The 27,760-nt window shown below is 37.1% G+C and overlaps 1 protein-coding gene and 1 non-coding gene across 6 annotated transcripts in view; one reads left to right on the forward strand and one right to left on the reverse strand.

Moving 5' to 3' along the window:
• Positions 1-27,760, forward strand: part of LOC106672366 — a 138,747-nt gene that overhangs the window by 104,190 nt on the left and 6,797 nt on the right. The gene's annotated exons all lie outside the window — the stretch shown is intronic.
• Positions 11,120-11,192, reverse strand: Trnan-guu. The gene has a single exon. It is a non-coding gene; the product is annotated as a tRNA-Asn (tRNA).

Here is a 27,760-nt window from a genome sequence, read left to right on the forward strand (position 1 = left end):
CTCTCTCTCTCTCTCTCTCTCTCTCTCTCTCTCTCTCTTTCTCTTTCTCTTTCTCTTTCTCTTTCTCTGCTACGTATCTCATAAAAGTCGTCTAATTGGTTGAGATATCTTGGGGGGGGGGGGAATTATGTATAACCTAGAAGAAAAGAATAAGGTCGCCCCAGTTTCCCATCGCTTCCAGGCCCTATCCGAAACGTAACACATTAGCACAATTCCCCTTCCGATAGCCTTTTTCCCGCGTTTCAAACGATAATTGCCTCTTATTCTGGCATTCATTTCCACAAGAAACAATTAGTTGAAATTGTACTTTCGTACAACATCAAGAAAGGAATGAGATGAAACAATAGGAATGTCGGCACAATGTAGGTGAAATATTGGTCGAGTTAATTATTTAACAACTTGTGATAAGTTCTTATCTGTACTGCTGTTGAGCGTAAACTGCTTAATTATTAACCAAGTTGTAATGGGATCCAGTGCTTGAATAGCCGATGCTTTTTTCCACTGTTAACTCTATAAAGTTTATTGTTATTTATTTATTTTAAAGAAATCACTGATAAAATTTTATGTTCATTACGATCAAATGAATTATCTTGAACTATCAATAAATCAATCAATGAATCAAATGAACTATCTTTATTTAGTTTAATTTTATTTACGTCAGTTAAGTCTGTTCTTTGAAGACCTTGGATGTGTAACTTGACAACGATTAGATCGACGAGAATTTTTGCAGCTTGAAGTCAAGGTTTTGACCTTTTTTGATTTTAAGACTGTCAAACAGGAGGTTTTTCTCATATCGTGAAGTTTTCATCTTGACAGAGAGCACTGAGCTGGAGCGGTTGGAAAAACTGATAGCGGCACTAAAATGGAACAAATATCGGGCCTAACCTGTTTGACTAACGATTCTGTCATGTTTCACGACTCTTTTTAAAAAAAATTAATTTAAATTATAGACTTTTTAATATAATCGTTTCATCTGATGAAAATATATTCAAATGAATTAATTTAGGACATGCCTCGTGCGGATTTTAACTTTCGTTCTCGAACAGGTTTTAAATTTATTACCATCAACTCGATAGAAACTACTAGAAAAAGGAAATTCCAGAGCCAGGAATGAGTCGAAAATTAGACAACATTCGAAAAACTAATGAAAATAAGTTTCATTCAAATCGATCCAGATTGAATTTTAGTCTATCTGTAGAATTAAAATTTTGATACTACAAGACTAGTTTCTTATTCTAACTTATAGTTTATTATTTTAAAAACATTTTTTCTGTTTGAAAAAAAGGTAGATAGTTTCCTCTTCGTGTTTCGTATTTATATTAAAGGTTTACTCTTATATAAAATTAATATTTTCCAATTAATTAAAGGTTTTTAGTGGAGATAAAAAAAGACAATGGCACGAGCGGGATTCGAACCCACTATCTTCGGCTTGATACGCCGATGCTCTACCACTTGAGCTATCGTGACTTCGATCCACTCGGACACTAACTTCCCATCTCAACCCCACCTTTTGAATTTTCCCTCCTTTTTGCCATTTTTCAATTTTTTTATCTAAACTAAAAACCTTAATTAATTGTAATATATTAATTGGTCAAGCGGACCACGAAATTAGTGAAATTAATATTTTCTCTTAAATTTGTGTAATTAACGTGGCTTAATTCAAGTTTACACGAACGCTTACGCTATTTAATTGTTACTTGTAATTTTCTACTTTTCGTTCGTTGTTTATTTATTTTTTTTTAAAAGAGGGTTCGCAACAGCAACCCTCGGGGTGACGGTGTTTTTGAAAAAAAAGCCCATTTGTAAGTATGTCGGGGCCGCTGGATTCGAACCCGGGACCTTCAGCTTACAGTGATGAGCGACGTGTCAACGCCTAAACCGTTGCGGCCACCGACGCCCCTTCGTTGTTTATTGTCGATCATTTAATTAGTTAACCAAATTTAAATATCAAGTACTTCGATTGAATTTATTTATAGAACGAAAGCTTTTAATGAAGAAAGACGGGTGAAAGAATGAGAGAATGTCAAAACTCGGACCGCAAATTTCTTTTCACTAACCCTTGACACCGTTTGGTCAATGTAATCGTGGTGCTACCGGCTGCGGCCGGTTAGAAGTGAAATTGAAATCGATTTATTTTGTTTTGACTTTTTTCTACCCGTCTAGCCATATTATGAAAGCGGGCTTTTGTTTGTACTCTTCAGGAGCAAGATCTTGTATTTTCTTGTATTATTTCGATTGGAAAAATCTATATAGGATATTTGCTATTTTTATTTTTTAGAGGATTTCTTGGTGGAAACAGGCCGGTTCTGAAGCAGGTTATCGACACTAGGCCATTTGAATACTTTCAATCTTGAAATCCAACGAATACAACACAAAAACTCTCCTAGCGAATATTTTCTAGAAAGCATACTCCTTCAAGTAACTAGTAGAACTAGGGAATTTATACAAATTATACAAGATCGAGAAGCAAATAACAATGGATTCAGGTGGTCTCACTTAAAAAATTATTAAAACAGACCCTCTACCAACAAGATTCTTAATCGAGTCCTAGAATGATATATTGGGTTGATGCAAAAATAACGTTTTATGATGTACATTTGGGCTCCCGTACTCGGTCATCCTAAAAAGGACTCTGAGGATCTTTAACGTCCGCACCTAGCCTATTCGGCCTTATCGGACGTTTTGATTCTCAAGATGAGAGCTGACGCACCTCCGCATACGACAGGGTTGTGTTACTGCTGCTGCCTTGGTGTAGAGGTAGCCCAGCCCCGAAGGGCGAAGACAACCTCGCTCCCCGCTTGTCCATTCCAAGTGGCCGGGTCTGCGTTAAGCATCAGTCATGCCGCGCGCAAAGGGCTACCTAAGCCGAAGTTCATCAGCCTGGTCTCCCGCGCACTCCCTAGATAGAGAAGGCGACTCTATCTCCCAGAGTGCTGGGGCTACTCAAGCGTCGAAACTTCCGGATCCGCTCCGGCCGCGGTTTCGTTTAAAGTGGAATTTCTAACTACCCCCTAGAAGAGCACCGCCTACGGTAAATCCTCCCATCGAGGTCAGCCTACACCTGCCATGCGCATTCGATGCCATAGGCTTCCCTAGGTGGTCCGATCCTTCGCTGCCACACAAGGTAACAACGACGGTCATACGCACAGCTGTGCAAAGCATACTCGAGCAGGAGCAACCGATTCACTACCCGTTCCCAACCGCTACTACTAACGCATACGAGGGACTAATCAGCACAATCATCGAGTCCTCAACGCCTATACGCTGCCGACCGATCCACCGTATCCCGTGAGGCCGGGTGTTGACGGTGGCCATACGCAAGTTTCGCGCGAAGATCACAGGCAGAAGACAGCCTCTTCTCTAAGTTCCCGCCAGGAGCGTCACCACAAGCCACCACGAATCCATTCCCTAAAACAACCTATAATTTAACTTCAACAAAATATTTTTAATCGACATAACTTCCATTACTATCTATATATTTTTTGCCAACGCAGAACCAATTCATTGATCCAAGAAGTGTGGAAACTGGGGTCTCTGGAATCGACGACCTCCCGAAATGCATTTTCAATGTCATTCAGGCTTCTGAACCGTTTCTCGCACAAAACGTTGTTGAGATGGTTAAAAAATTGATAATCTGTAGGGGAAAGGTGTGAGTGTGGTGGATGTGATAAAGCATCGTGACCCAATGAAGTCGGACCAGAGTCCGTTGTGCGACGAGTGCGTTGCCTTGAAGGAGGACAGGCCCCTGCCAATCGATTAATACCATAAATGTCGCAGTTTTCGTTCCATCTCGTTAATTTCATGACAGTACTTTTCAGCAGTGATGGTTTCACCCGGATTGAGGAAGCTGTAATGAAGTCCTGCAGATGACCACCAGACAGTGAATAAATGAAGTTGGTTTTTCACTCTTATACAGCCACTGACTACTGTTATAATATCCATTTTTCGTCACACGATACGAGTGAGAAATGGATCATTTTTGTTGCGTACGGAAAACATTGCGCAGATTTCATACCTGCGGTCCTTTTATCGGTCGTTCTGCTCATGCGGAACCCACATGGCGAGCTTCTTTGTTTTTCCAATAGCTTCCAGATGGCGAACGACTGTGAGTTGTCAACACCAAGTTCTTCCGCTACTTCTCGAGTAGTTTTTGTGGGGTCAGGTTCAGCTGTAGCCTTTAACTGGTCGTTGTCATCCGCCACCACCTTTATTGCTCGTGAGGTCATAATCTCCATTACGAAATTTTTGAAACCAACGCTGCAATGTGGATTGATTTATGGTTCTTTGCCCCCAAGTGTCAATAATGTTTCGAACAGTTTGCGCTGCACTTCGCCCAAGTTTAAATTCATAGAAATAAATTTGCCAAAAATCGCTCTTAGTCATCACTTTGTTTGAAGGCCCTGAACAGACTGAATTAAATAAAAACATTTACACTTGTAAGAGAAAGAAAGCGAGATAAACAGGCTTTAAAATGATGTGTATCCCTTAGCATAATGTTTTATAGTTTTATTTACCCAATTATTAAAAATGAAGCGAAAAGGAAAACCTGCATTTATTTTGCATCAATACAATTTATACATTAAGTCCTGGGGTCCGCGTCCGGCTTGTATTTTCCATTCAGTTCTAGGTTCGAATCCCTTCGTAAACTATGGATTTTTTTATTGTATGTTATTATTAGTATGAAAAAAGTATTGTAAAGTGGTTTGCCCCTTTCATGCACGACACCCAATGGGCAGTTGGACTTGAAACCTTCCGTCGGATTGCCTAATGGTCCTAGAAAAACACATGGTTATCCTAATGTGGGATTCAGGACATGAAGGTATACAAGAAAAAGAACAATGGGCCAAAAAAGGGCCAACCTTCCTCCTCTAGTCAATGTGACCGGAACCACAACTAGGCGGAGTATGATTTAAATTTTGAACAAAAAAAAATGGCTTGAGAAAGAAAAAAACACAAGAACAGGACAAAGGCCAAGGGATCGTGGATAAAAGAAATCTTTAGAACAAAGGCAGTCCCGAATTTCTAGAAGGAGCCTTAATATGATCAAAGATGAAACAGGGATTAGGTTTAAGGGTAAAAGGGCCTAATTGTACCCTAGCGAAATCCTTTGGGTTAATCTCAACAATCTTCAAGGCTGAAGTCCATGCTAAGAAAAATAACCACAGATATACATTCTACAGGCAGCTGTAAAAGCATCATGCTATAGGAAAACACGGCAACTTATTTAAAATAAGTTCTCGAACATGAAAGAAAATGAACGACCAACTAGCCAAATAAAAAGAGGCAGAATCATGACTGGAGTGTGTGCTAAAGTTGGAACTGGACAATTAGCTTGAAAAAAGAAAAACTAAAGCACTGGACAAAACATCAGGTATAAGGCAAGCTAAGAGTTATAAATCTCTGAAAAAAAGAAAGCAAAAGTTCTTTCTCAGCAGGAAAAGGCCACTGTCCTGTTAACCGAAAGAAAATGGGCAAAATAGAGATAAAAAGTGAATTGTTTGAAGTGCAATTGTTTGAAAAAATCTCAAAATAAACAAGAAAACTAAGTCAGACTAACAAAAGCGAAAAAAAGAAGAAATACATGGGCCACGAAATACTTGGAGTTGATCAAGAACATGGTATGCCTTAATTAGTTGATCTTTGGAAAGAGGGATCGGGAAAAAGAAGCTGCCTGGGGCCATCTACACCTCGACCTAAATAGATGTAATGTGCTCTTTTGAGAAGAGTACTACAAAGGAAATAAATAAAAATTTCTGTAGCTAGAAGAAATACCGGTCACAGGGTCAAATATCAACTGTAACCTGTACTTAACTGTAAAGATTGAGAAAGAAAAAGCTTTTGATACAATGCGTTTAGTATTCGCTTATGGTACACTACAATCTAAGAACTAAACACAATGCAGCTCAGATCGGCACAACGGGCTCTGGAGATAGGCCTGGAATTGGGCTAAGAGAAAAAGTCATCAAGGGAAAACAATAGTCAACGTCGTGATGACACTAAGAAGATTAAATTTGAACCGAGGGGGGCCAATAGACTCCAGTTCAAATGTTCCGGTTCATCTGGATCAAAGAGTGTGCCAAAAAGGCACAGAATAGAAGTCGTGGAATGTGACAAAAAAGGATGAATGAAATAGCAAAATATGCAGAAGCCAGTTGGAGAAGGAAAGCCCTTAAGTAAAACAAGTAAGAAATGGAAGAGGCCATTGCTTAAATGGGTCTTTCACAAGTCAAATTATTAGAATTTTAAGGGATTTTGACTTGAGTTAAACTAACCGAGCTTTCACAGAGTTGAATAATTTCACAAGTGCCGAGTTTGATACATGGTTTTACAGGAGGGGAAAAAGAAATGTTAATGATGTTTTGTATGAACAGATTTCTTTTCACAAGTTCGTCCTTGCCTCGAGTGAGTTCCTAATTGGAATTATAGTGTGTCGAAGGATCAAATGACCCTTTGAAACAATTCCTTGTTAATATCGCCGCCTAGGCGAAATAACGAGGTGAAGGTTTTTCGACGTTAGAAAAAAATCCCCACGCGTTTCATTTCGTCAGATCTAGCTATAATTTCTAAAGTGCGTTTAAAAAATATTAAAATTTAAATAAAAAGTGTTTATTAGACTGGGTATGCCTTTCGCTGCTGAGTTACGGAGGCCTCAATTTAACTGCGTCGGTCTGATGTCACTCCTATATAATTCCTTCTCCCACTTGATTTCCGTCCCACGTATTAAATAGAATTGGAATTTGAAGGTTTTTAAAAAATAAAATTCCAATAAAATTGGAACGTTTTATATGTGGAGGGACAGATAAATCAACGGGCAATCAAAGGAAGAAGACAGCAAATTCAGTTGTTACTGCCAAGGTTTCGACCTATTTTAAAGTCATCATCAGATCCTATATTAATTTCACGTTATTACTATAAAGAACTTATAAAACAATCTTAAATATGTCTACAGATTGAGATATTTAAGTTTTTTTCTTGTCAACAATATAGGTCCTGATGATGACCTTAAAATAGGTCGAAACCTTAGCAGTAATATCGCCCAAACTTATATAGAAAATATATCTCTATTTTTAAACTTGACGATACTGTGATAAAGAGTGTAAAGACTAGTGGCAACAAATTAAAAAGAGTTAAGGGTACGATCAAAATAGGTCGAAACCTTGGCAGTAATAATTGAATTTGCTTTCTTCCTCAAGATGAAAAAGTGGTCGATATTTCTAATACTGAAAACCTACTTATTGTTAGACCACATTCGGTAAGAATAATATCACCCAAACTTATGTAGAAAATATATCTATATTTTTATCTTGACAACACTGTGATAAAGAATGTAATGTTAACCGGTCCGCAGTAGCCGAGTGGTTAAGGCGTCAGACTCGGCTAGTAGAAAGGTCGTGGGTTCGATCCCCACCGTCTCCTCTGGACTTTTTCTGACGCCTAAGGGGACCGGTGGCCGCAATTGAAAGAAATTGACACGGCACTCATCAATGGAAGGGGCAGGATAGGATCTCACCTACCCTGAATGACCACCAACCCCATTCAAAAATGAGTTTCTTCGATGGAAGAACACCGGCACCCCGGGGGCTCAAGTTCACATTTGTGTTGCGAGCCCTCCACCAAAATATGGAGCGAGGGATAAAGTACAATAAGCTGTACAGCTCAGCTGGAGTGCTCAGGAGGGAACTCCTCCAGTCCCTGGTATCAAAAACAAAAAAACAAAAAAAATGTAAAGACTAGGGGCAACAAATTAAAAAGAGTTAAGGGTACGATCAAAATTTGGAATACATCACCTGAACTGTACCGATTACGTATCGTTAGAAGACGACTATTTTCAATATATTACTTACTTATTTGTAGATTGTATACTATACCATTTATGATTTAGTGGTCAATTGACCAAGTTACTTCTTTCAATTAATTGTTCTTTTTACGTAAGGTCTTGGTTGAGATAAAAAAGTCAGAGTCACGAGCGGGATTCGAACCCCGATTTCGAAGTCACGATAGCTCAAGTGGTAGAGAGCGGCGTTTTACCCGAAGGTCGTGAGTTCGAATCCCGCTCGTGGCACCAATTTTTTCATTTCAACCAAAACCGCAGCGCCCCAAGTCAAAGTCTCAGCGTGAACTTTATGATAATTAATCTTTTATATAGGTTTTGGTTGAAATGTATAAGCTAGTGCCACGAGCGGGATTCGAACCCACGACCTTCGGCTAAATACGCCGCTACTCCTTCACTTGAGCTATCTTGACTTCGATCCTCTCGGACACCAACTCTCCATCACAACCTAGTGATAGAGCGACGGCATATTTAGCCGAAGGTCCTGGGTTCGAATCCCGCTCGTTACACTTACTTTTTTATCTCAACCAAGACTTTACATAAAAAGAATAATTAATTGAAATTGTATATTATAGTTTTAACGATGAAGAGGCATGAGCTATATGCGCCCAGTGGTAGTCCATACTGATGGCTAAAATTCTGCCATTTTATTTGATGTATTTAGAACCCACTCCCCTGTAGCAAATAAGTTTGATGAAATTTACAAAGTCAATAGTATAAATTGTCGAGAATTTAAATCGAAATTACATCCCAATGAGAAAGTGAAACAACATATTTATGATTGAAAAAACAACAAAATCCTACAGCACTAGCTACCCACCATTTTGAACACCAACACAATTTCGATTTCAACAATCCAAAAATTTTAAACACGAAAAACAAATACAAACGTAACTTTTTAGAAACGGTTTACATCAACAGAGATAAACACAGCATCAATAACAGAACAGCCGCAGCTACACTAATATCGCAAATCAAATTCGTTATCAGTAACATACATATAACACACAAAACATATAGTACAACATATAAAACAATCATTACACTCCATACATCAAACAATTCTAAATAGTTTAAATCGAGAATTTGTCTCTTCTTTCCCTAATAATCCCGTCTTTAATAATCCTGAAAGGCTAATTATGCCCGAACGAAAAACCATTACCATTTTTTTCCATTGTCGTTCACTTTCACCTCAAAGATGCCGAATCCTCATAGAAAAATGAATTTCTATCCCTACTTCCTTCACACTTCTTCAAAATAAAACATGTATGAACCAAAAAACCCATTAATATCTCACTAACACTTTCAACACGACACTCTGACACATCTACACAGAAAAACACACTTTGAGCAGAAATACTTTGATTACACCTAAAATTTCAGTATTGTGTACATCATTGTATAAATTCGTTTTCACATCTTTCGTGTATTTGTATAGTTTAAACGATGTTTATGAAACCCAGGGGCTGAAGATGATCTCAATAAAGGTCGAAACGTTGGAATGATAAAAAAATCTTTTTTCTGAACCTACATCACACCAGACCTCTAAATCATCATTAATATTTGACGCACAATACTAAATTTGCGGAATGGAATCAGTTATCACTATCGAGAAAATCCGCGCGTCTTAGTCGTTTGAAGGATTCTCTTGTGTTAGGTGTCAGCCATGGTGAGAGTGAGCTAAAAATGGAATTGGAAAAATGACTCTAGAAGGAAAAAAATAAAGCATAAGGTATGAGGCAGGCAAAGAGATATAAATCTCTGAGAGAAAAAAAGGCAAAAGTGCTATAATAAAAAAGGCCCCAAGACGCTGCCTTGGGGAACTCCAGCGTTTATTCGTTCGTGACCTAGAAAATGCATCGCTGTACCTTTCAGAAAACGTTCAACATACAACTTTCAAACGATTGACATGAAATAATTGAATAAATAAAAAAAATACGATGCTAATTCGAAACATGATCCGGTTTTTCGGCGTACACTGATGAAGCAGACGTGATGTTTTACAGGCAAATTTATAAACTCTCTTTTTTTTTCTCGTCATTTGTATATGTCAAACACCTTTCTCTTTATACAAACAAGAAGACAGTTTGGTAGATATCGATAAAAAAAGAGTCTAGAATTTGAACTTTCTCGACGCGGTCTTGGAATTGAATCAATTGGCCCTTGGCCTCAATAAACCCAATTCTCCGTGTACCTCTACAGCGTTTATAAATGCGAAATCCTCGCCAAGAACTGTCCGATGACTGGCCCAGAATCTCGATCGTACTTCGTTGTGCAACAACCGTTCTGGGCAAACAGTCGATCTCCCACGTTCTTCCTATTGCACTCGGCTCTCCGATTAAATGTTAAATTTCAAATGGAAGCGAGATTGGAATCAGGAATTTCAGACCTCTCAGGCGCTTCTAGAACGGCTTTCAAGTATGCATAGCTTTGACGAAACTTCAAGTTAATAGGATAAAGTTCTCTTTGGAACTCTATTTACCGCAATCTTGATTATTTAACAGGCCGCTCTAATCGAATAAGTATTTTTATCTCGACGTTTAATCGAGTATATTATCTTCAATATGTTGTAAAAATTTTATATTAACATATTTGCTGATCTTTTCTAAAGTGCTTGGAATATTTTTGAAACAAACATAGCCACTCATATTTTAACGATTCAACTCGTCCTTAGCTCTTTAATTGACTTTTACGACCCACAACCTTCAAATTGTCTTAAAAGTTTGTATTGGTTATATATTTTGTTAATATCCCTAATAAAAAACCAAGGTAGTGGCACTGGGTTATTTATTTGAATTTTCTCTCATACTATTTTTCAATTAACTAATTTGCTAACGGCCTTTTTGTATATTTAAACGCGTAGACTTTTGCATGACTCCTATTAATTAAATTAATTAATTTGTTAATAGTGCAGCTTCAATCTAGATTTTGCTGTTTGCACATTTTTCCATTTCATTAGTAAATAATTGTTGAAATTGCAGACTGGTTTTTTGGTTACATTGTAATGGTTAAATTTCAAAATATTTTTAAAGAATTATTTCCCGAATTTCACACGTTAACTTTTTTAATCTAGGCTAAAAACATAACGGTGTCAAACAGAATTTTTGTTCGTCAGTGAAATAATTTTGCCAAATTTTCATTTATATTACAATCTATGTACATCAATTTTTTCCTTATAAATAATTAATTAATAAATAATCCATTATATTTAGTGGTTTATTGACCGAATTACTTCTTTCAATTAATTAATCTTTTTAAGTAAGGTTTTGGTCGAAATGAAAAAGCTAGTGCCACGAGCGGGATTCGAACCCACGACCTTCGGCTCAACACGCCGATGTTCGACCACTTGAGCTATCGTGACTTCGAAATCGGTGTTCGAATCCCGCTCGTGGCACTGGCTTTTTCATTTCATCCAAAACCTTACATAAAAAGATTAATTAATTAATTAATAATCCATTATATTTAGTGGTTTATTGACCAAATTACTTCTTTCAATTAATTGATCTTTTTATGTAAGGTTTTGGTTGAAATGAAAAAGTAAGTGCCACGAGCGGGATTAGAACCCACGACCTTCGGCTCAACACGCTGCTGTTCCACCACTTGAGCTATGGTGACTTCGAAATCGGGGTTCGAATCCCGCTCGTAGCACTTACTTTTTCATTTCGACCAAAACCTTACATAAAACGATTAATTAATTAATTAATAATCCATTATATTTAGTGGCTTATTGACCAAATTATTTCTTTCAATTATTAATCTTTTTATGTAAGGTTTTGGCCGAAATGAAAAAGCTAGTGCCACGAGCGGGTTTCGAACCCACGACCTTCGGCTAATTACGCCGCTGCTCTACCACTTGAGCTATCGTGACTTCCAAATCGGAGTTCGAATCCCGCTCGCGGCACTGGCTTTTTCATTTTAACCAAAACCTTGCATAAAAATATTAATTAATTAATAATGTTATTCCCCCTTTTACAATCCTCTGGCATGTTTGAAGGTTCAACAGGCGTCAAGGGAAATTATATTAAATATTAAATTTCATCATCTTTTTCTTGAAATTTTAACACGGCAAACTTGATTTAAGTTGAAATTTGTGTGCCTTCCTTCTTGGCTCTTTCACACCCTCGTCAGTGTCGTATACTTAGCGATCAATCCTTTAATAATTTCTCAGATGGCTAGTTTTTTTAGTAATCACAATGCATTACTAAATCTAATGCATAAATCATATGTTTTTCCCCTTAGGCACCGGCCCCGAAAAATTCCAATTTTAATATGCATTTACTCCTGACGTAAAATTGGATAAAAACAACCATGTTTTTTTCCAAAAACTTTGTCTATCAATCCCTCTTAATCAATAATTCATCTTGATTTTCGCATTATTTACGAAATCAAACCGATCCTTTTTAAATTTAGTCATAGATTTGGATAATTTAAATGTGTCTCTTTTAAACGTTTCTTTAAATATTTAGAAGAATCTTCAGTCAAAACATGAAAAATTAGGTTATAAATTAGGAACTTCTTCTGCAATCGTATATTTTAATAATTTCTTCCTTTTGTGGCAGTTCTTGATAAATGCATTTACTCAGAGCTACAAAGATATAAATGCCAAGGTTTTCGCATGTTTTATTAACAACCATAAAACATTTGATTGTGTAAAATCATTAAATGATCGATTTCTTTAAAAAAAACTGGAGTAGACGAGCCGAATATTCAATTTCGTATCCTTACTGGAACCAAATAGCAGAAAAAGGATTGAAGATTGAGTCAGAAAGTTTTTTCAAGGGAGTCCGTCAAGGCTTTCTACTGTCACCTTTTCTTTTATTTATATTCAGAAGCACTTGACGATACACCGGGCGGCAGAGCCGATAGACTCCCTGATAAGTCCTTGAAATACGATGACAATGTCCTTTCAGGCCCGGAATAATGATATCTATATAGAATAGTGTATAATGGCTTAAGTGAGTTTTTTTGAGGAGTTTTTTGAATCAGTCATTTTTGTTTCTTTTGGTATTCGCATAACTATTCTCAACCTGTACACTGACATATTCGACATTTTTGTGGGTAGAAAACATCTAGGAATTGTGAAAGAGAAAAAGCATGTACTTACGACACTCTTAAGTGCGGGGAACAATGCAAACTCTTAAAAGGTAAAAAAAGAAGGAAAAATATCGATTAATGGGCGACAGAACTCATGGTTGAAGGATTTAAAAAGTTGGTTCGGGAGCTCATCAGTTAGCCTGTTTCGTACTGCACTTTAAAAAGTCATTACAGCTGTGACCAAAACTGATAACTGTTTTGCCTTTGCTGTTGTTATGGAATCTCATATGAAAACTGAAGATGAAAAACCAAAAACCTTTAAATGACTCAATGCAGTTACATAATGTAGATAGATGTATTAGTCAGAGTATTAACTGCGCCCTTTATGAGCTATTCACTATTGCATCCCCGTTTTGGACTTAAAGCACACCGATAAGTCCTGGTTCATCAAAGGACTTGATTAGTAGGCCCGGTTTCCGTGGTTGAATCTTTTCTACGGTTACGTTTTATGCCACAAAACACTTCTTCCTGCCGTCAAGTCTAGCACTACAGTCTGTTAATAGGTATCTTGGTGTCTTCTCTGCTTTTTGCAGAATCTGCACCGTGTTGGGTTATGCCAATCTTCTTCAGATGTCCATTTAGTTTGCAGTGCCTTGTTAAGAATCCTGTTAGTATTTGCACATTTTTCCTGCTTCCTTTAATACATCCTGTTGCTTCTTTCCTTCGAAAGTTTTTTAGGAGGTTCTTGGATGGTTTGTGTCAATGAGTGAGTCCCGTTGTTATCTGATTTTCTTTTTGTCCTTCTGTCTGAAGTGCTCATTAATATTCCTAGGCCACAGAAGGGCTCGGGTCCTATCAGCCGTATAGCGCCCTTCTTCTTACAAGGACATCCGCTTTCTCGTTGCCGTTTACTCCATTTCCTGGTACCCAGCACAGGCTGACTTTGTTTTGCAATTCAGCGCCATCTTTGAACTAATGATGTTTGAACTTAGCGCTTAGCTGTATGCTTGTTTTTGTCCCTTTTGTTCAGATTGAATTGATTACATCTTTCAATTCACACCTCAGCTTGAAAGATACTGGGTTATTTTCCCATGGGTTCTGAGTATTTGGTTTCCAGACTTTCTAGCGTTCTAGATCCGACTGTCTACCGATAGTGCCATCCTTAAAGGTGTTTTTATAAACAATGTAGAATATACATAGAATTTTGTTGTGGTTTATAATATTGTTTTATGTCATTTATCACGTCAGCATCATTCAGAATACACCGGGGATTTTTGTCCATTCTGCAACGATTTCTTTGTGGCCTTTGCCCAACGTCGAAGGGGAAATGCAAGCTGGTAAATTCTGCTGGTTTTATGCATGAGCGGGTTTCGCTAATGACACCGGTTCTTGACAGTAAACCCGGAACGAAGTCTAATGCTTCGGTTCGACGGTTGGCTTAGATCCGATGCATTGCGACGTTAAGAAGCACAAGATACTAGGAAAGAAGGGTTTTTTCCTTCTGGAAGAAAGATCAAACCTGTTTTCTTCGATAATTTAACGATTTATATGTTGTTGTTTTTTTCCGCCAGTAAATTATTGCGTTTTTATGGTGGCTTTACTTCGTGCAAAAAAGTAAAATGTTTTTACTCACCCAGCAATAGGAAAGAGCTCCTGAAGGCAAGGTCGTCCATTTATCTTTGTGATTAATTAGTGCCCCAGGAGCTTCAGAAACAACAATGAACTAAGGTATAAACAATTCGAGTCGCACCCCGTTTGACTTTTAAGAAAAGGTCGAATCTCGTTTTTAACTGCCTCAAGGCCTTATGTGAATCACCCCGTGGTGAAATTAATTGAACACGTCACCACGTTTGTGACCTGTGAGTAAGAGACCGGAATAGGAAGATTATGGATTTTGAAAGGAAGACGAAACGCATCAACCGGCCACCTACGTGAATCGGGTTCGGAGACGTGTGGCCGTACCGTTGGAAAGGAAGCAAAAGTCCTTTTTACGTTTTCATAAACAGAGCGTCGAAGGGGAAACGGGATGTGCCGGGTCTCCCTCAGCGCGTTGTAAATCACCACTTCTATGCCCAGACACGTTCCTCTTTGTTTATGAAATGCATTTCTTGTCAAATAAGATAAACACTCGTAAAAGAAGACCTCCGCCCAATTGAGATGGCATTGAAGGGTAAAAAGTGGTACTCCAAACTCCACAACAGCGAAACTAGGCGGACCTGTAATGATATTTTTACTTCTTAGCGAAATATATGAACTGTATGATATTTTACATATTCCCCATGTTGCTATTTTATTACATAAGTAAAAATGTTCGTATATATTGAATTTGCATTTTAGCCTCTTGTAGAAGTTTACACTCCTTTTTTAAAATTATTATTATTATTATTTACCTGGAACTTTAGTTATAGTAAGTAGATTGGGTAATTCATCGAAATCAAGGTCGAAAGGCTTGACTAGCTAAAGGAAGACGCCCGACAATATAGTTTTTGCTCAAGACAAGCGACAATATAGTCACCACACGGTGCTCAAGGTTGGTAGTCATTTTTAGTTTCTCATCCGAATTCTCAACTTTAGATAACAGATCTTCCTTTAGTCCTCGAGATCTAATTGGATTTGTTGAGAAAAAGTTGCCGGATCGAAAACATGCCCAACTTCGTATAAAAAATGCATTTTTTGTTAAAGGCTGTTAAAAAAAACAGCGCCTTTTATAAAATGCAATTTTTAATGTCTTAAACAAATTACAGCACCTTTAAAAAAAAGCACCTTAAAAGACCAACACTGTTTTTTAAATAAATTTTTTTGATGCTGTTAAAAAAACATTTTTGTTAAATGCTCTAAAAAAACAATAGCACCTTTAATGAAATGCATTTTTTTAATGCTGTTAAAAAAATACCAACACTATGAAATAAATTTTTTTATGCTGTTAAAAAAACATTTTTGTTAAATACTCAAAAAAAAAAAAAAGACAATAGCACCTGTAATGAAATGCATTTTTTTTAATGCTGTTAAAAAAATACCAACTGAAATAATTTTTTTTATGCTGTTAAAAAAACAAAACATTTTTGTTAAATGTTCTTTAAAAAAAAAAATAGCAGCTTTAATAGCTTTAATAAAATGCATTTTTTTAATGCTGTTAAAAAAAAGGCCAACACAGTTTTTGAAATAAATTTTTTTATGCTGTTAAAAAAAACATTTTTGTTAAATGCTCTTAAAAAAAAAAAACAATAGCACCTTTAATGAAATGCATGTTTTTTTAATGCTGTTAAAAAAAGACCAACACTCTTTTTGAAATAAATTTTTTTATGCTGTGAAAAAAAAAACATTTTTGTTAAATGCTCTTTAAAAAAAACAATAGCACCTTTAATAAAATGCCTTTTTTAATGCTGTTAAAAAAAGACCAACACTTTTTGAAATAAATTTTTTTATGCTGTGAAAAAAAAACATTTTTGTTAAATGCTCTTTAAAAAAAACAATAGCACCTTTAATAAAATGCATTTTTTTAATGCTGTTAAAAAAAAGCAACTGTTTTTTTAAATAAATTTTTTTTATGCTGTTAAAAAAACATTTTTATTAAATGCTCTTTTTAAAAAAACAAAAAAACAATAGCACCTTTAATGAATTGCATTTTTTTAATGCTGTTAAAAAACCAACTCTTTTTGAAATAAATTTTTTTATGCTGTTAAAAAAAACATTTTTGTTAAATGCTCTTTAAAAAAAAAACAATAGCACCTTTAATGAAATGCATTTTTTTAATGCTGTTAAAAAAGACCAACACTTTTGTCAAAATACATTTTTTAATGCTATTAAAAAACATTTTTTGTTAAATGATGTTAAAAAAAGTTCAGCATCGATTATAAAATGCATTTTTTGTTACATCCTGTTTAAAAAAAAATAAAAAAAAATAATTTTAAAAAACATCAATTGCATTTTTTTAATGCTGTTAAAAAAAGAACAGCGCCGTTTTAAAATGCATTTTTTTGTTAAATGCGGTTAAAAAACACCTTTTATGAAATGCATTTTTTGTTAAATAATTTAAAAAAGAAGGAAAAAGAACAGCACCGTTTATAACATGCATTTTTGTTAAAGGCTGTTTATAAAATAACAAACACCACCGTTTATATTATGAATGTTTTGTTAGATTCTGTTTTTAAAAAAAAGTACAGCACCCAATAGAGATGGGGTTGATTCTACTCCACGCAAACTGCGAAACTAGGCGGACCTATAATTCCTCAGGGTTAGTAGTCATTCGTGGTAAGTGCAACAACCGAGAGAGACCTTCCCTTCGTCCTTGGAGGTAATTGAGATTGTCTGACAGATCCTGTCAGAGATCGATCCTAACAAAAATGTTTCCCTGTTTGTTTATAAAATTCGCGTTTTGTTAAATATCACATATTTGTAAAAAAAAGACCCGGGCCCAGTCAACATGGCGTGTAATCGTGAAACATGTGTTCACCTTTTATCGATATACTGCCACCAAAATAATTTTTCCTTTGACATTATATATATAGTAATATTACCTAATAACCTCAGTTTCTATCTTAGAATCGCCAAAAATAAGCTGAATGAACAATTTTTTTAATATTTCTATCATTACATTAATTTAAATAGTACCTCTGCGGTTAAAATGTTCATAAATCACACTTGTTCAACATAACACGTAACTTTTGCATTTTACATAATAATTCGTTGAAAAGTGTTTCCAGCATGGCTATGATTTTCCATGCTGTCGAACTTTACCAAGTCGAGAAAACTAGATTTGCGTAATCTTAACAACCCCAACCATTTCCTCCAACTGATTGCAACAGCTCCCTGATAAATAATAAATAAACAGCCGAGATTTTCGTCATTGGATAGTTGAATTAGACCCTGCGGGTTTATATGATTCAATGCTATGACAGAATTCCCTAACATTAATGTATGATATACTGAAAAACGGTCGGGATGAGGCCAGTTAGTAAGAAAACACTCAGTTCCTTAACCGAGCTTTTGAAGGAATCCCCTTGTCAAGCTGTGAAACTTTTATTAAAAATTTGGAAGGTTGAATATAATTTATTGGCAATTTTGAAATCTTTGGTTTCAAGTGCAATAAAAAAGTAAGGTCACTTAGCATCACATTCTTCTGTTCAGATATTTTAAAATCTTCTAAAACCTGAGTGTTTTCTTTCTAATTGGCATCATCCCTGATCGTTTTATAATAACTAATTATAATTTGTAGTAGATTATCCTAAAAATTGTCATATTTTTAAAGAAATCGTCAATCAAAAGTATTCCGAATATCTAAAAATGTATATTCATACTGAGAGCGTTGATCCTAGTTTTTATGACGTCCATTAAACGCCATACGGATATGTTTATCAGTGAAACTTACGCTTATCGCGGACAATATTTACACAAATCAACTCCGATAACTATAACGCTTATTTAATTGTAAAATTTAAAAGTCTCCCTTCGAACCTTGCTCGACCTTCTGAAACATACAATATTTTACATTCCTCTTCGATAACGCGAGTCAGATTCCTTTTATGTGGTAAGTAATCCCCCCACGACCGTTTACTGACCTCAAGCTCGTACGAGCTTTGGAACTTGGCATAACGGTGACACGCCATAGGGATCGACAGGGGAGAAGTGTTGAAACATTTCCGCCAGTGCGGTTATACGCCCTATAAACGAAGCTCCGATAACCGATTGCGTCCAATTTTTGGCTTAAACTATTCGCGAACACTGTTTTTCATTAAGGCCAAAATTGTTTGATGATTTATTAATTTAAATTTTCTACTTATAAACAATATTTGACTCATTTTCTTAATTTTTTTCTTTTTTAAATTTTGCCATATTTATGACCTTAATTTTCATCTTGCTGAGACCTAGCTGACCAATATAAATATAATGGTTATTGGTTTTTGTAAGAGGAGAAATAATATACTATGGTATTAAATTCACTACTTTTCGTGGTCCGCTTGACCAATTAATATATTACAATTAATTAAGGTTTTTAGTTGAGATAAAAAAGTCAGTGTCACGAGCGGGATTCGAACCCACGATTTTCGGCTAGATACGCCGCTGCTCTACCGCTTGAGTAGCGTAACTTCGACCCACTCGGACACTAACTTCCCAACTCAACCCCACCCCAATTTTTCCTCCTTTTTGCCATTTTTCAAATGTCGTGTAATCTATTTGATTCTCGGCGACAAATGAAATGGTCACAGAGAGCTTTAGTGAAGGTATACTTCATTTTATCTTATTAAATTCACTAGTTTTGGTGGTTCGCTTTAATATCTTTCAATTAATTAAGGTTTTTAGTTGAGATAAAAAAGTCAGTGTCACGAGCGGGATTCGAACCCACGATTTTCGGCTAGATAGGCCGCTGCTCTACCACTTGAACTATCGTGACTTCGATCCACTCGGACACTAACTTCCCATCTCAACCCCACCTTTTGAATACTTTTAAAACCTGGCAAATAGGAGGGAAAATTCAAGGATAAAATTTCCTTATGTTTTTTATTTTTTATTATTATTAATCTATTCCACGTTACCAATCCTCCAACCACGGTTTTTTCTTTTCCTTCATCAATTTCTTCACCTTTGGGGGGGAAAAATGAAAAAAGCAATTGCACCACTAAAAAGTATATTTAATGGAGTATGTTTTCTGAAATTTGCTGGCCGCTAGGTTTGGAAATAGTAGTTCAGAATCACCGTAGTAAGTTTTTCAACTTTGAAAAAAAATATTTTTTCAAAGTTCTCTCTACTAGAACGCTTATTTAACCAACGGTTACAAGTTTACTATTGATCACATCATACTGGAATTTAACGTAAATTTCAATTTTCGTGGTGGGGTTGAGATGGGAAGTTGGTGTCCGAGTGGATCGAAGTCACGTAGCTCAAGTGTTAGAGTAGCGCGTATGTAGCCGAAGGTCATGGGTTCGAATCCCGCTCGTGCCATTGACTTTTTTATCTCAACTAAAACCTTAATTAATTGAAAGATATTAATTGGTCAAGCGGACCACGAAAACTTGGAATTAGGATCATAGTTAATTAGGGCTTTTTGGTTTCATTTTGAATGTAGAATCTTTTGGCAAAATTTGTAACACGAGTAGCCGAACACCTTGTATATACTGATGGAAGGAAGTCAGAGGATTGTGTAGGTAGCGCTTTTGTCTGTTTGGTAGAAAGTTTATTAAGTACAGTTAAGAAATAATATATTCTTATCAAAAGACGAAAAAGATATAATCCTTGCCCACTACAAATTAATTATAAAAAACCCAACTGGATATCTAGGTCTACGGTCAACTAAACACCCCATATGACTCAAATTTGCCCTGTACTGATCGACGTCGTATCCCTCTTGTTTGAAAGATCTTGCTTGCCATTGATCAATGAGCAAAAGTTCAACACCCCAAAAAAGACCAAAACAGCGAAGACTTGACTACTAAATAAATCTATAATTTGGTCGTTGCAGATAATTTTGGCTTGCTGTCCATCAGTCTGACTGCACCTGGACTTGGTCATGCCGTTTGATCGAGATGCAGTTAAATCGTGAAATTTCCTGTTTGTGTCTACAGCACAATTAAATAACTGAAGATTATTAAAATTTTGTTATATGATGTGACAAAAATAGAGACTATATTTATTGTCTTCGTTAGGTTTTGCCTGGGCTATTGCCGGCACCTCATATTTCTTCCACCTCACGTTTTAAAAATTTTTTATTTTTTATTTTATTTTTTAACGTTTTCTTATATTCGACCTCAACAGTTAATCTTATGATTTTTCCTTCTTGAAGGTGGGATAATAAGTCATCTCAAAAAAATCACAACCAGTTTTTATCCACAACGTTTCGGATTTATTTTAATCCTTCCTCAGCTGAGTTAACGCAATGGTTAAAAAAGTGGTCGTCAGTCATTAATATTTTATAACAGTTTATTTTTAAAAAATATTAATGACTGACGACCACTTTTTTAACCATTGCGTTAACTCACCTGCGGAAGGATTAAAATAAATCCGAAACGTTGTGGATAAAAACTGGTTGTGGTTTTTTTTTGAAGTTAGCTTTTCTGTAGGAAGTCTGGCGATCTTTCTGGTTGTGTTCTGGGACGTTATTTCTACAATTTTATCCCTCCCACACGTGGTGAAAAGGCTCTGGAACTATCTCATTCACTAACATTCAATCCTAGCCTAGCCTATATGCGGGTTTCCGAGTACTCAATATTCCTCTGAAGATCCGCCCTCGTTCACGCTAATAAATACATCCATACATTATGTACAATTAAAATTACAATTAATTTAAAATATTAACCTAGGTTGGTGGGTTTATGGAGTATTTGATATTCCACCATAGACCCACCCATGCATACTATCGCACTAATAAATACATTCACACAAACAGTAACCAATCATTCTGTATTTACAAATTTAAAAAATGCGGAGCCGCTGGCGCATTTAATATTACAATAGTGCCTCCGCCCATTCATTCTAAAAGATATTATAGCCTAATACTAACCTAAATCGTTGGGTCTGTGGAGTTCTCTCACTTTCGCGCCAATAAATACATTCATTCTACCCAAAACACACATAGAGATATCTATCCTAGTTTGGTGAGTCTGTGGTGTACTCGATATTCCGACCACTACCCACCCATACATTCAACATTCTCGCCGATAAATACACTCACTTCAGGAAGGGAAAACGAAACCCCGTGTGGAGAAGCATTAAAGGCGACCATATGCATGTATTTGCTTCAGATATTCGATTACTTTCTTGCTTTTGACATTGCTGTGTAAAACCTCTTTCAAACTCGAGGAAAGGCCACACTTTGTTCTGTGCGGCGCCAATAGTTCGCATTCGGTTAGTAAATGCTTGTTATTTGTGCGCCTCATAGTGGGTATCTCCGTGGGCTTTTTCTCACCAAGAGATGACCATGCGTCAGTCTAGCGTGGCCTATTCGTAGTCGGGTCAACCTCATTCTTTCTGTTTTGCTCATACCATGGCCCATGGTTTGGCCGACTGTTTAGTTCTTTTAATTTGTCGGTCATTTTGTCCCAGCGGTTCATATATTTTTTGACGTCCGATGGGCTCACGGAGTTTCCGGGTCATGTGGCATTATCACACTCACTTTCGCGCCAATAAATACATTCATTCTACTCAAAACATACAAAGAGATATCTATCCTAGTTTGGTGGGTCTGTGGTGTACTCGATATTCCGACCACTACCCACCCATACACTCACACATTCTCGCCAATAAATACTCTCACTTCAGGAAGGGAAAACCACGTGTGGAGAAGCATTTCATTCTTCATTAGTATTTCATTGTTTTAGTATATTTATAAAATGTTTTCGTTTTTAAAGCGTCGATTGCGTAAATGAGATCCTCAAGACAAATAATTTTGAAAAAAAAATAGCGTATTTCTGTTCCAAAACTTGCCACTAGTCAGCTTTATCTTTAAAACTAGAAACTAGAGCCTGACAAGGATTACGTAAACGGCCATCTTTTTATAATGGAATAAAATGCGTGGCCGTTTAGAGATTTTTTGACGCCGTGAAGTTACGGACTTCTCAAAAGAGCTGTGACGCAACAGAATTGAGGAAGTTCAATCCTCGTTACGGCCGTGAGGTGAAAGTCGCCCTTTTGTGAGGCCAAACGGATGTTCGAGGGGTGGCGAAGAGCCGTGGAAAAAAAGGCGTTCATTCGCCAATAAGACGGTGCCCGTCGTCATCATACGGCTATTCGGCCTTTAGCCGCTCCTAGGATAATCGCGGAAAAAATGGAACGCGATGATCAACACTCGGATTAGCATTTGATTGGCACTTAAATTTGAATTTTTGCCCGGTTTGGGAGGATTGCGTGTTTTTCACTCTCAGACTAGCCGACTGCTACATCCTGTTTCGACTCTTGAAAGCATAAATTGCAATTTGACAAAAACTCCTCATTTGCAATCGTTAAGATAATAAAAAAATGTGTCCTCTTTCCTGTTGCCAGCTCATGGGGCAGTGACAGAGTTCTTGATAACGTCCATTTCTCTAGATTATTGTTCATTTGTAATTTTTCCCAACTTGTCTGAATCTTTTGTTGCTACCATGTTTTTTATCTTTAGTTTCTGCTGTATAAAAATAACAATTTCTCCTTTGCAAAGTGGAAAACAAGCAACCACGGCCATATCAGGATAAGATTAGAAAGATTGATGGTCAACAACAAAAAAATTGCGTATCAACGTTCTGTTTCCTCATTAAAGTTAATCAGTTAACGGTTTTGTATATCAGTTTTCCTAAAGGGTAAAATAAGAGACTAGGTCATGATTGATCATGCAGTCGTAAGTTCTTGAAATTTTCTAACCCCCCAACCACGAATCCCTGAAAGGAGGAGCTATTTAAAAAAACGTTCGGTGAAGCCTAAGACCTGGCAGTAGGAAAGAGATGTAACATAAATACCGCCATTTTGAAAAGACAAATGGTCATATAAGAAATAACTCAAATTCTCTAAAGGCATATACATTCCATCGTATAACAAGATTTCGTGGTCCGATGGGCCAAATAACTACTTTCAATTTATTCATGTTTACGTAAGGTATTGGTTCAGATAAAAAAGTCATTGCCACGAGCGGGATTCGAACCCACGACTTCCGGGGTCTGCAGTTTCCGGCCAGTAGTCTTACTATTATTCTAGTCCTAAGGCTTTCGGCCTTTGTAAGACCATCATCTATGATCATAGATGTCGTAGCAGTTGCCTTGGCAGTGATCACTCGCCAAGCTTTCGGCCTTTGTAAGACCATCATCTATGATCATAGATGGTCTTAGCAGTTGGCTTGGCAGTGATCACTTACCAAGCTTTCGGCCTTTGTAAGACCTCGCAGTAGGAAAGAGATGTAATGTAAATACCGCCATTTTGAAAAGACAAATGGGCATATAAGAAATAACTCAAATTCTCTAAAGGCGTGTACATTCCACCGTATAACACAAAATACATTAGGTATCGTGATCCGATGGGCCAAATAACTACTTTCAATTTATTCATGTTTACGTAAGGTATTGGTTCAGAAAAGTCATTGTCGAGCGGGATTCGAACCCACGACTTTCTGGGGTCTGCAGTTTCCGGTCAGTAGTCCTACTATTATTCTAGTCCTAACACGCTTTTTTTAACCAGGCTTCGCAACAGCAGAGGTCATGTAAACCCTCAGGGTGCCGGTGTTTCTGAAAAAAGCCCATTTGTCGGGTTCGAATGCAGGGCCGCTGGATTCGAACCCGGGACCTTTACCTTACAGTGATGAGCGCCGTGCCAACGCCAAAACGTTGCGGTCACCGACCCCCGTAACACTCCTTAGATTTAACAGTTCTGCCGTTAGCTTCTGAGTGTACTTTGACTATGGGGATAGAAGCTCGGTTAATAGACTTCGGTTTTTCAAGGTATTTAAGCTGTCACAGACTAGTTTTGGGTTGATTTTGAAGGTTTCAGAGCTAGGCTATCTGATGATATTATGATTTTTACACCTTGAGATGTTTGTTATTTATTCTCATGTTTCTATGGTTTGTAATTTGGCTTGAAAGATGGTTGTGGTCGAACCGAGGGCTATGTGGTGCTCGTAGTTAGGGGATTCCCTATCTACCAATTTCTCATTTTTTATGCATATGACCATAAAAGAGCTGTTCGTTTGTTTTGTATTTCCATCGCGTAATTTGTGTTTTGTTCTTTGTTTTCGAAAGTATTCAAGTATTTCATCCAATTCGTCAGAGATAGTATGGGCAGCTTTTAGTTGGTGCTTTCTTTCAACTGAACGAAGAATTCTCAGTTCCTCAGTTGCGGTCATCCTTTGCGTAGTTTTTCCCAGTCTGTCTTCACTTCTTCGATCTGCCAAAATTGCCTGAAGAATAAGGAACGTCAACTTTGGGATTGATGTTCGACGCAGATCACTTTACAGTTAGAAACAGTACCAAAAATTCTCAAATTTAAATGTTTGAGTTTTATGAATTATGACTGATTTGTTGAATGGTAGTTGTGACCTCTATTGATCATCAACTCGAAGGTTGCGGGATGTGACACAGATTGCTCATGGGTTTTTTTTAGCCATTCTGTTAGGAACGGAATTCCAAGCTGTAGATTCCTCTGTTCTTAGGAAATGGGGATTCGAGGTAAGTGCAATAAACCGAGAGGGATGTCTGCTATTCCCTTTGTCCTTGGTGGGACTTAATTGGGATTGTTCCTCGCCTCGGGCAAATTGCCTAAGACGACGGTCCCGTCCCGGCAGAAGTTCCCGGAGTTGGAAAACGGCGAAAATACGTCCGTGAAATGCAAACCCGGTCGATCACGAATCCCGGTTTCGGGCCGGGCCGGTCGTGATCTCGCCTCCTCTTCAATTTTGAACCCGCGCCGCGTAACTGCCGCTGAAAGTGAACGTCTCTCGGATTTGAGGTCGTGAAATATCTAGGTGAAACTAGCCCGCATTCCACCGAAATCGTAAACTTTTCAAAAAATTATTTTATCACGAAAAAATCATCCAAAACTGACTTTTTTTTTAAGTGAACTGCTTTTTCGATTTAAATTTCTTGTAACGTTACGCTTGCGGTGTGAGCCCTGACCTGAGGGCAATCATCGGAGATGAAAACCGTAAACTCGCTAAATGATGATGCGGTTTTACGCGATTCAGTTCTGATCGACTCGCGATCCAATCTGCAGCGGTTTCCGACGGCAAATCGGATCGCAATGTCAAAAGAACAAAGAACGGAAGAAACTAATCGCCGTCATTAATGGTTTTGTTTGCATTGACCTTCTTCAAATTGTTTCACTTGTTTCCGTACTCAGGGATTCTATTGAAAGAAACAAGTAGGGTGAGAGCCAACACGGAAAAAACAAACGATTGTACTTGACCGTCGAATGCTAAAAGTTTTGAGCAAATCTTTAAACAAAAAATAAAAACAAGATACTAAATTAATGGTGTTTACAAAGTAGTTTCAGCTTATGCTTTAACCACCTGACTAGATCATGAATTTCTCCTTAAATACAAATGCCTTGTAGTGTTCGGGGTGGAATATACTGCGCCCTTTAAGAGCTATTGTATCCCCTAAGCACACCGGTGAGTCCTATTTCATCAAGAAACTTGATTAAAAGTCCCGGTTTCAGTGGTCGAAGGTCTTATATGGTCACATTGTACAACCCAAAACACTTCCTCCTGCGGGAAAGTGTAGCACCGCATTGATGTTGGTGTCCCCTCTGCCTCTTTGCAGAATCTGCATGTGCGGTCTTGGATTATTCCAATCTTCCTTAAGTGTCCATTTAGTTAGCAGTGTCCTGTTAAGAATCCTATGGTCACGTTGTGCATCCCAAAGCACTTCCTCCTGTGGGCAAGTGTAGCACCGCATTAGTAGATGTGCTGGTGTCTCCTCTGCCTCTTTGCAGAATCTGCATGTGCGGCCTTGGATTATTCCAATCTTCCTTAAGTGTCCATTTAGCTTGCAGTGTCCTGTTAAGAATCCTATAAGGATTCGCAGTTTATTCCTGCATCCCTTGACACATTCTGTAATTTCTGAAATTGGTTAAGACTGGTCTTAGCAGTTGGCTTGGCAGTGATCACTCGCCAAGCTTTCAGCCTTTATAAGACCATCATCTATGATCATAGATGGTCTTAGCAGTTGGCTTGATGATCACAGAGTCTACTTCTTTCTCTACCTGACCAGAAACCAGATCCCAAACACATAAATTATTAATGTAGATCGTCAATACTGGAAAAAATAATTTTTGGAAATGACCCCCTTTGGATCGAACAGAGTATTGATGACTGCTGAGCCACTCCTTGCTGCTTTTTGTGGGAATTGCTTTTATTATCAGTTAGATTGTTGATTGTTTTTTTTCCTGCAGGCCATGCTCTCCAACATTGACCACAATTTTTTAGTCCAAAAAATTAAGATCTAGGCTAGCAGAAGTCCTTCTTCAGTTGATAAATTTAGGAAGGTTCATTCTTAACAAGGCCCTGGGTTGCAACTTGATCTGAATCATGTTAGAATATCTAATGTACTTCTTTAAAAACCATTTTAACAATGCATAAAAAAAAAATTAAAAATAAAAACAGATAAATAATATTGCAGTCTGCATCAGGGTGCAAAAATTGTGGCAGAACTTACGATTAGGGTAGGTAATAAACGCACGGCTTAAGAGAAGTACTTGCGCTGGGACTTCGCCCTGAAGTTTTTTTATAATAAAATCCTAGCGGAGGCGTCACACTATAATTGAGTAATTAAGTTCTCATTTGCATACTAACTTGAAATCGACTATTAGCATAATTTTTCTTTCTTCATCAGAGTTTCTTGACTCTGTTTCTACATGCGATTTTTTTAATGGAATATTTAAAAATTTCCAACATATTATTCCATGTGGGGAAAGAGTTGTATGACGTATTTCGAATTTTGAAAAATGGTGATGTTTTAGAAACTTAGAAAGTTAAATAGCCGTTATAAAACTTTAATTCCTTGCTCATTTAACTTTATCCCCTGAGCTCGAGGAGAGGAAAAAAATGAATTCCTCTTTCAAAGGGGGTTTCCAAGTTCATTAAGCATAATTTCCCTTTCTCGATACGATTACCCGACGACGGGATGAAAGTCAGCAGCTCCTGTGTGGGATATGAAACTTCTTCATCCGGGAGAATTTTTCACGCACGAGGAGTCAAAAGTTCAGCCCACTTTAAAATGATTTGCATAATAAGACTTATCCGACTTAAAACAAGTCAATCAAGTCAATATAAACGCAGTTGGGGAAAATATTTACTTTGACGTGCGGAAAGGCGAGGGTAAATTTCAGTTCCGTTTCTGATTTGTTTTAAAGTAAAATTAGAAAAATCATTTTCAAAAGGAAAGTTCAATTTGATTTTTTCTACTCTCTCTAGACTCCAGCCGATAAAACAATAAAATATCATAAAGA

This window comes from Cimex lectularius, unplaced genomic scaffold (assembly GCF_000648675.2).
Source record: "Cimex lectularius strain Harlan isolate CLEC.00 unplaced genomic scaffold, Clec_2.1 scaffold44, whole genome shotgun sequence".
NCBI classification, from domain to species: domain Eukaryota; kingdom Metazoa; phylum Arthropoda; class Insecta; order Hemiptera; family Cimicidae; genus Cimex; species Cimex lectularius.